We start from the raw sequence: 10,856 nt of genomic DNA, 5'->3' as shown, positions 1-10,856 counted from the left end.
TTGTTAGCCAAAATCTTGCGATACATGACCCCATCTATCCCCCCTTCAATACGGTGCAGTTATCCTGTCCCTTTTGCAGAAAATCAATGTTTCCACCTCCATGCTTCATGGTTGGGATGGTGTTCTTGGGGCTGTACTCATCCTTCTTCTGTCTCCAAACACGACGAGTGGAGTTAATACCAAAAAGTTCTATTTTGGTCTCATCTGACCACATGACCTTCTCCCATGCCTCCACTGGATCATCCAGATGGTGATTAGCCTTGATATGTGCTGGCGTGAGAAGGGGGACTTTGCATATCTTGCAGGAGTTTAATCCATGACGGTATAGTGTGTTACTACTCTCTTCAGGTCATTGACCAGGTCCTCCCGTATAGTTCTGGGCTGATTCCTGACCTTTCTCAGAATCATCCTTACCCCACGAGGCGAGATCTTGCATAGAGCCCAACACCAAGTAATAATGACAGTCATCTTGTGTTTCTTCCATTTTCTAATAATTGTCCCAACAGTTGTTGCCTTCTCACCAAGCTGCTCGCCTATTGTACTGTAGCTCCTCACTGCTTGTGCAGGTCTGTAGTTTTGTCCCTGGTGTCTTTAGACAGCTCTTTGGTCTTGGCCATGGCGGAGAGGTTGGCGTGTGATTGATTGATTGTGTGGACAGGTGTCTTTTATACAGGTGCAATTAATAAAGGTAATGAGTGCAGATTTGGAGCTTCTTAAAGAAAACCTAACAGGTGTGTGAGAGCCAGAATTCTTGCTGGTTGGTCGGTGATCAAATACTTATTTCATGCAATAAAATGCAAATTAATTATTTAAAAAATCATACAATGTGATTTTCTGGAGATTCTGTCATTCACAGTTAAAGTGTACTTACGATAAAAATTACAGACCCCAAACTTGCAAAATCGGCAGTGTATCAAATACTTATTTTCCCCACTGTATGTTTTTGATTTGTATGTAATGTGTATATTTGTGTGTTTTTTGTACATAATGAATGAAACATATATTTGTATACATTTATGCACGTGTTGTTTTTTTTCTCAGCCCCCATTTGTATCCTCTTCGTTATATACTCCAAGTTCACGGTTTCGACTCTTCGTCCTTTTTCTCCTTCTCGATCACACTTGCATGCACTTAGGTCACTCGGTTCATTATTTTCTCAGACTCTCGGCTGTAAATTGCGGATGTGAGCCGCTCCGGAGGCACGTATGGACTTGTACAGGAGCGATCTGCTATTTACAAGGACTATTCTTGAAAAAAAATGACAATGAGAGAGCTCCGTCTATGAGACGCTGTGGAGGAGCACTGTTGTGCAGGCAGACTGGTGTTTATTAGTCGGCGTGCTGTCTGTGCCGCACACTCAGGAATGCACGCCTCACCTGGTGCGGTTTTATGTGCAGCATGTCATGCAATATTTATTTTAATGGTGTGAAGGAGGCGAAACTGTGGCATGAAGATCCTTGTTGTCACGTATTCAGACTCCTCTTATGTCATCAGGTTCATCAGCCGCTGTTAGATAAATCTGTTCCTGGGAAAGATGAGTGGCAACCAATCCGAGCGCCATTACAGTGTCCTCAAGCACCACTCTCAGCAAACAATTTAGGCGGCTTTCACACTACGTTTTTTTTAACATGCGTCATGAACTTTTTTTGCTGTAAAAGCGGATCCTGCTTTTACAGCAAAAAAACGCATGCAAACGCATGTGTTATTTTGCAGGATCCTGTCACTTTAAGTTTATGGGCGGACATTGGAGTCATGTGATCGGGAGTCAGTGGAACTGAACGTGATAGACTGGGAGCCGGCTTCTAACAGCTGCGGAGGCTCGTAACCAAGGTAAACATCGGGTAACTTGCTTGGATACCCGATATTTACCTTGGTTACGAGCGTCTGCAGCTGCTAGGAGCCGGCTCCCTGCACACGTAACCAACGTAAACATTGGGTAACTAAGAGAAGCGCTTTGCTTGGTTACCCGATATTTACCTTGGTTACGAGTGTCCACAGCTCTCAGGCGAGGGAGAGAGAGGAGAGGGAGGGGGAGAGAGACAGAGAGGGAGGGGGAGAGAGACAGGGAGGGGGAGAGAGGGAGTTGAGAGAGGGAGAGAGAGAGAGAGACAGAGAGGGAGGGAGAGAGAGACAGAGAGGGAGGGAGAGAGAGAGACAGAGAGGAAGGGAGAGAGAGGGAGGGGGAGAGACGGAGGGGGAGAGACAGAGAGGGAGGGGGAGAGACGGAGGGGGAGAGAGACAGAGGGAGGGGGAGAGAGGGAGGGGGAGAGAGAGACTGATCACCCGAGGCTGGTTTCTGGGCATGCTCAGTAGAGCAAGCAGGATCCTGTCTATCAGCATGCCAGCGTTCACATGCGTTTGCGTGCTGTTTAGTCAGGATCCAGTAATTTGCAGTATTTGGACGCAGCTCAAAAATGCTACAAGTAGTGTTTTTTGAAAAATGTTAAAAAACTGCAAGTCGCTGGATCCTCACTATAAGGGCTAAGCCACACGGCGAGAAAATCGGTGCGAGTGGAGTGCGATAAAACATCGCATTCCCCTCGGACCAATTCTAGCCTGTGTGTCAGCACACATGGGCGATTATTTTCTCAGCCCTAATCGGACTGAGAAAACAATCGCAGCATGCTGCGATTGTAATCCGAGACTCTTTCTCTCGCACCCATTCAAGTGAATGGGGCGAGAGAAAAATCGCACTGCACTCGCGGTACACCGCTGTACTGCCAGTGCAATGCGAGAATGTCTATAGCCGGCTACACAGGCGAGAGGGAGAGAAATCCCTCCCTCCCCTCCTGAGTGCCGGCCCGCCCCCCGCAGCTGAGGTCTGCTCGCACGAACGGACCTCAGTTGCAAGGACACAAGCATGAGACTCGGCTCTGCTGTACTGCCAGCACGAGCCGAGTCTCATGCAAGGGGATCGCAGTAGTCCCCGTGTGGCCCCGGCCTAACGCACGCAAACGCAGGTGAACGCATGTTGACGCGAGTCCATTGCAAATGCATTGAAATGAAAACGCATTTGCACTGGATCCGTTTTTGCGTTAAAAAAACGTTCAGGACGCATGTTAAAAAAACGTAGTGTGAAAGCCGCCTTACTGGATCCTCAAGGGACAAATCTTAACATGCATTGATGTATCACCCAAACCTGTGTCATTGATTGAGGAAAGAATGCTGTACAGGATTCTGAGAAAGCTGGGTACCGTCCTCATGTGATCCCTGATAGCATCTGTATTGTGTCACCCAGCTTTCCCAGAAAAAGAACCAACAAACAGAGTACAGAGATGACAACCTGGGCAGGAGCTGTCATGATTGTTGTTAGTAGTCACCCAACTTTCCCAGAGCTGATAGGACAGATAGAACTGTGCCTGTGCGATCTACAGAGGCCCAAGATTGTATTCAGTATGTTCTATGGTGGCCGGGGGCCCTCAGGTCAGAATGATGAGGAACGGTATCATAAGGAAGGACAATAAATATATAAAAAAACCTGACCCGCACATCCAACAGGTGTGAACAGGTACTAGCTGAAAACACATAACTACAGAACACATACAGCTGCACTCTAGAATGCTAACAATGAATAAGGGAACTCTGATATTGCATTACTGCTATAGGAATATTTAAAAAAAGAGATACGTAGCTTATGTATTGGCCAATGCATGTGTCGTGTATATATTACTATGAACACTGCGAAATTCGGGGACCATAAGTCTGGGTTTTTCCTGCCCTGATTCCCTAGACTCTCCCTATAGGAAGGCTTGTCCATTATCAGATCGCAGCAGGACAAGCCGAGAGAGACTGAACCGAGACGCACGGACACCGGACGGATTTTCAATGTCTGTCCCTTTGACACCGCGGAGTCCATAAAACATACACGACTACAACATGTAAACAGTGTGTTATTCATGAGTCTTGGGCTCCAGCAGTCAGATGAGAGGTTTCTTGTAAGAGTCTGTTCACATTGAGTTGTTGACGCAGAAAGTGAAAATTTTCCAAATCCTTCTCAAAGTTTGGAGGTTTGGAGTCTTTGACAAGTATTTGGAGTTTGTGCTCCAAATACTTAATGTGAACAGACCTCTATTAAGATGTCCACGGCGTCTATACTGAAGGAATGTCTTAGGTCACTACGCAGCACACGGAGCTCTGCTGTTCATCCGGCCACCACCTAAGCTGCAAACTGCTGATAGTGGGGTGCGGGGTGTGAGACCCCCTGCCCTATCATGTGGAAAGTTCATCAATGACTAAGCAGTGAACAACCCTTTTACACCGAATTCACATGTGCTGCAGTCCAAGTACAAACCGCAATGCACGGAGTGGCCGTGGGTCTCCCACCCCAAATCTCCCTTCCACACAACCCCCTCCCCGAAGTCTCCCTGGCCCCAAGGTCTCCCTTTGCTCCTCCCTGCCCCCCAGAGTCTCCTTCTCCTGCCCAGGGTCTCCCAGACCCCTATTTACCCCCACAAACACAATCCCCACTCCCGAGAGGGTGAAATGCTGGAACAAATTGAAAAGGCAGCTAATAATAATAATCGGGTTCTTATTATGGGGGATTTCAACTATCCAGACATTCAGTGGGACATAGAATCTTCTGGTTCTGCTAAAAGCTGTAAGTTCTTATCTACCATTCAAGACCATTTCCTCTCTCAGATGGTAGGTGAACTGACCAGGGGAGATAATTTGCTAGATCTGGTCCTGTCAAATAGACCGAATACAATTTCAGATCTACAGGTCCGGGAGCACTTGGGCACCAGCGATCATAATATGGTAAGCTTCAACGTAATATTCAATAGAACATTTCAAAGGGGAAATGCTAAAACCTGGAATTTTAGGAAAGCTGATTTCAACAAATTAAGGGAAGAGCTTAAATGTGTAGATTGGGACAGAGTCATGGTAACTGGGGATACCGAACATAAATGGGGTAAGTTTAAGGATATACTACTAGAGTCCTGTAAAAAACGTATACCCTCTGGTAATAAAATGTCCAGGAATAAAAAGAAACCACTATGGATAAAGAAGACTGTACAAAGTATAATAAAACAAAAACAAAGGGCGTTTAAAATCTTAAAGGCTGAGAATACAGAAATAGCATTGCAGGAGTATAACGATATCAATAGGCAATGCAAAAAAGAAATCAAACAAGCAAAACTAGCTACTGAAACAAAAATCGCCAATGACATTAAAATAAATCCCAAAATCTTTTATAAATACATTAATGCCAAAAGGAAAACAAAGGATAGTATCGGCCCCTTAAAATATAATAACAAGTTAGTTATAGAGGACAAACAAAAGACTGAGATATTAAATAGGCATTTCTCATCTGTATTCACCAAGGAACTGACTGTACCAGGGATCATTCAACAAGTGAAAAATCAAAGTCCACCACCCGATATAATTAATTTAACACAAGATGAAGTACGCCTACGTCTGAGTAAATTAAACATTGACAAATCCCCAGGGCCAGATGGCATTCATCCACGAATATTGAGGGAATTGAGCTCCGTAATCGACAGACCGCTGTATCTCATCTTTTTAGACTCACTTGTAACGGGGTTGGTGCCTCAGGATTGGAGGATTGCTGATGTGGTACCGATATTTAAGAAAGGTAAGAGGGTAGATCCAGGCAACTACCGTCCAGTAAGCCTGACATCAGTAGTATGCAAAGTTTTTGAGGGCATTTTAAGGGATGACATGCAAAAATATATTGCAGAAAATAATATGATAACTGACAAACAGCATGGATTCATGAAAGATAAGTCGTGTCTAACCAACCTGTTGGGGTTCTATGAGGGGGTAAGTGCAAACCTGGATATTGGTAATGCAGCTGATGTGATTTATTTGGACTTTGCAAAGGCATTTGATACTGTACCACATAATAGCCTTATACTAAAGCTCCAGAAGCAAGGACTAGGGGAAACTGTATGCAACTGGGTAAGGAAGTGGCTAAGAGATAGGAAACAAAGAGTAGTCATAAATGGTACATTCTCTAAATGGGCTACAGTCAGCAGTGGGGGGCCGCAGGGATCTGTGCTTGGACCGATTCTTTTTACTCTCTTTATTAATGACCTTGTAGATGGGATTGATAGTACAGTGTCAGTCTTTGCCGATGACACCAAACTATGTAGGATATTAAAAACTGACCTGGATAGTACAATATTACAAAAAGATCTGGATAAGATGTCAGAATGGGCAGATACTTGGCAAATGAGATTTAATGTTGATAAATGTAAAGTAATGCACCTAGGACGGAGTAATCCTATAGCTGCGTATACATTAAATGGAAGTAAACTCGGGACTACAGAACAGGAGAAGGACTTGGGTATTCTCATTACAAATAAGCTGAGCAGCAGCACTCAATGTCAAGCAGCAGCTGCTAAAGCAAACAAGATTTTAGGGTGTATAAAAAGAGAGATTAGATCCCGTGATCCCAATGTATTGTTACCCCTCTATAAATCACTTGTAAGGCCACATCTGGAATACGGGATCCAGTTTTGGGCTCCACATTTTAAAAAGGACATTCAGAAGTTAGAGTCAGTTCAAAGGCGGGCAACTAGACTACTACAAGGAATGGAGGACGCCCATATGATGAGAGGTTGGAAAAGTTAGATATGTTTAGCTTAGAAAAAAGACGTCTCAGAGGAGATCTCATTTATATGTATAAATACATGTGTGGTCAATATAAAGGACTGGCACATGACTTATTTCTTCCAAAGACAATACTAAGGACCAGGGGGCACTCACTGCGAGTGGAAGAAAAGCGATTCCGACACCTAAATAGGAAAGGGTTCTTTACAGTTAGAGCGGTCAGACTGTGGAATACACTACCACAAGAGGTAGTAATGGCAGATACTATAACAGCTTTTATATCAGGGCTGGATGATTTCCTCAGTACACAACATTGTTGGTTATAAATGACTTAGTGACTAAATGTAGAACTGGTGGAGGAAGAGGGAACTAGATGGACCTAGGTCTTTTTTCAACCTAAGTAACTACTGTATGTAACTATGAGTCTCTATGGCCCCCATTTACTCCCACAAACCCAAACCCCCTTCCAAGTCTCCATGGCCCCCACAAACTCCATCCTCCCTCCCGAGTCTCCATGGCCCCCACAAACCCAATGCCCCCTTCCGAGTCTCCATGGCCCCCATTTCACCCCACAAACCCAATCCCCCTTCCAAGTCTCCATGGCCCCCATTTCCCCCACAAACCCAATCCTCCCCCCCGATTCTCCATGGCCCCCAGAAACCCAATCCTCCCTCCTGAGTCTCCATGGCCCCCATTTACCCCCACAAACCCAATCCCTCCTTCCGAATCTCCAAGGCCCCCATTTACCCCCACAAACCCAACCCCCCCTCCCGAGTCTCCATGGCTCCCATTTACCCCCACAAACCCAACCCCCCCTCCCGAGTCTCCATGGCCCCCATTTACCCCCACAAACCCAACCCCCCCCTCCCAAGTCCCCATAGCCCCAGAGTCTTCCTGCCCCTGAGGTCTCCCTGGCTCTCCCCCGCGGCCAATGAGGTAATCACAGACCCTGACACATGGGGTGTGAATCCGGCAGTTTCTCCCTGGTGGGCTGTTGGAGGGTCTGGGCTGGGGTCTAGTATCTTGGGTTTTCTACACGTGGTCGGGGTGCGCTGCACATACGTGTTATACTGCTCTGCGTTGTGCATCAGTGGTGTGATCAGGCGACAATCCGCAGTGTCAGCCTATGACATCACTTAGCTGCTGTGCGCAGGTGGAGCAGAGACAGATGGGACTGCCTCACGTGCTGCTCACAGGTCACCAGCAACTGTGCCATCATCATATGTCTGATCTCATGTACTGAAACATCCTCACATCCCAGTCTTAAAGGGACAGTGCCCTCTAAAATTGTATCTCAGCTAAATACTCCTCTCATAGGGCCAGAGACCAGGGGGGCTGTATGAGGGGTTCTTACACTGGATTTCCAGCAGGACAATGCATTTGTCACATATGTATCACATATTCTGTGTGGTACTGTCTGCTGAGCCATGCATCTCATCTTACACTGTATGATACTGTCTGCTGAGCAGCTCATAACAGTATCAAATAGTATACGGTAGGATTAGATACAGCACAACGGACAGTATTTCGCATGGTGGGATTCAATACATCTCAGCCAGGTATCACACACATTAGATACATCTCAGCCCGGTATGGCACACAGTAGATACAGCTCAGCCTGGTATCGCACACATTAGACATTAGATACATCTCAACTCGATATGGCACACAGTAGATACATCTCAGCCCGGTATCACACACTGTAGATACACCTCAGCCCGGTATCACACACTGTAGATACAGCTCAGCGCGGTATCGCACACACTAGGTATATCTCAGCCCGTATGCACACAATAGATACAGCTCTGCTCGGTATCGTACACAGTAGATACAGCTCAGCCCGGTGTCGCACACATTAGATACAGCTCAGCCCGGTATCGCACACAGTAGATACTTCTCAGCCCGGTATCGCAAACAGTAGATACAGCTCAGCCTGGTATCGCACACAGCAGACACATCTCAGCCCAGTATCGCACATATTAGATACAACTCAGCCCGGTATTGCACACAGTAGATACAGCTCAGCCCAGTATCACACACAGTAGATACAGCTCAGCCCAGTATTGCACACAGTAGATACAGCTCAGCCCGGTATCACACACAGTAGATACATCTCAGCCCAGTATCACACACAGTAGATACAGCTCAGCCCAGTATTGCACACAGTAGATACAGCTCAGCCCGGTATCACACACAGTAGATACATCTCAGCCCGGTATCGCAAACAGTAGATACAGCTCAGCCCAATATTGTACACATTAGATATATCTCAGCCCATATGCACACAATAGATACAGCTCAGCCCGGTATCACACACAGTAGATACAGCTCAGCCCGGTATCACACACAGTAGATACAACTCAGCCCGGTATCGCACACAGCAGACACATCTCAGCCCAGTATCGCACACATTAGATACAACTCAGCCCAGTATCGCACACAGTAGATACATCTCAGCCTTGTATCGCAAACAGTAGATACAGTTCAGCCCGGTATCACACACACTAGATATATCTCACCCCGTATGCACACAGTAGATACAGCTCAGCCCTTTATTGCACACTGTAGATACAGCTCAGCCTGGTATCACACACTGTAGATACAGCTCAGCCCAGTATCGCACACATTAGATACAGCTCAGCCCTTTATTGCACACATTAGATACAGCTCAGCCCGGTATCACACACTGTAGATACAGCTCAGCCCGGTATCACACACTGTAGATACAGCTCAGCCCAGTATCGCACACATTAGATACAGCTCAGCCCTTTATTGCACACATTAGATACAGCTCAGCCCGGTATCACACACTGTAGATACAGCTCAGCCCGGTATCACACACTGTAGATACAGCTCAGCCCGGTATCGCACACATTAGATACAGCTCAGCCCGGTATCGCACACTGTAGATACAGCTCAGCCCGGTATCACACACAGTAGATACAGCTCAGCCCGGTATCACACACTGTAGATACAGCTCAGCCCGGTATCGCACACATTAGATACAGCTCAGCCCGGTATCGCACACATTAGATACAGCTCAGCCCGGTATCACACACTGTAGATACAGCTCAGCCCGGTATCACACACATTAGATACAGCTCAGCCCGGTATCGCACACAGTAGATGCCTCTCCGGTGATGTCGGTGACTCTTGCAGTTACTCCGTCCGGTCACCGCATTACAATGCTCTGACGCTTTTACTGTAGTGGGCGGAGTCAGGATGTTTCGGTCTCTGGGTCACGTGCTTCTGTTTACATGACTGTGAGTGGCTGCAGTGACAGCTGTACCAGGCACCGCCCATTGTGATGACACGTGATCGTAGGCTGCAGCCACTCAGCGAGCAATCCATGGTCACATGACTCAGGGTTACATTATGATCCGCGGCTCCGGCCTCCGGGGTTTCCGGTCTGAGAATGGGGGAGTGTCCGGTGTATCACGAGCGGCAGCGGCTGGAGCTGTGCGCGATACACGCCCTGAACAACCTGCTGCAGAGAGCGGAGATCACCCAGCGCCGGGCCGAGGAGATCTGCTGGGGGTGAGCGACAGAGGGAGAGACCGGGGGGGGGGGGAAGAGACGGAGGGAGAGACCGAGGGGGGGGAAGAGACGGAGGGAGAGACCGAGGGAGAGACCGAGGGAGGGAAGAGACAGAGGGAGAGACCGAGGGAGGGAAGAGACAGAGGGAGAGACCGAGGGAGGGAAGAGACAGAGGGAGAGACAGAGGGAGAGACCGAGGGGGGGGGGGGAAGAGACAGAGGGAGAGACAGAGGGAGAGACCGAGGGGGGGGGAAGAGACAGAGGGAGAGACCGAGGGGGGGGGGGGGAAGAGACAGAGGGAGAGACAGAGGGAGAGACCGAGGGGGGGGGAAGAGACAGAGGGAGAGACAGAGGGAGAGACCGAGGGGGGGGGAAGAGACAGAGGGAGAGACAGAGGGAGAGACCGAGGGGGGGGGAAGAGACAGAGGGAGAGACAGAGGGAGAGACCGAGGGGGGGGGAAGAGACAGAGGGAGAGACCGAGGGGGGGGGGAAGAGACAGAGGGAGAGACCGAGGGGGGGGGGGGAAGAGACAGAGGGAGAGACCGAGGGGGGGGGGGAAGAGACAGAGGGAGAGACCGAGGGGGGGGGGGGGGAAGAGACAGAGGGAGAGACCGAGGGGGGGGGGGGGAAGAGACAGAGGGAGAGACCGAGGGGGGGGGGGGGAAGAGACAGAGGGAGAGACCGAGGGGGGGGGGGGGAAGAGACAGAGGGAGAGACCGAGGGGGGGGGAAGAGACAGAGGGAGA

General features: G+C 48.3%; 1 pseudogene; it reads left to right on the top strand.

Annotated features, from left to right (window-relative positions):
* Window positions 1–9,918: 9,918 nt before the first annotated feature.
* The window catches only part of LOC142250007 (josephin-2-like), a 16,910-nt pseudogene continuing 15,972 nt past the window's right edge, over window positions 9,919–10,856 (top strand).

This window comes from Anomaloglossus baeobatrachus, chromosome 8 (genome assembly GCF_048569485.1).
Source record: "Anomaloglossus baeobatrachus isolate aAnoBae1 chromosome 8, aAnoBae1.hap1, whole genome shotgun sequence".
In the NCBI taxonomy this organism is placed as follows: Eukaryota; Metazoa; Chordata; class Amphibia; order Anura; family Aromobatidae; genus Anomaloglossus; species Anomaloglossus baeobatrachus.
The sequence above is the reverse complement of the archived record's forward strand: the minus strand, read 5'-3'. Positions and strand labels throughout refer to the sequence as shown.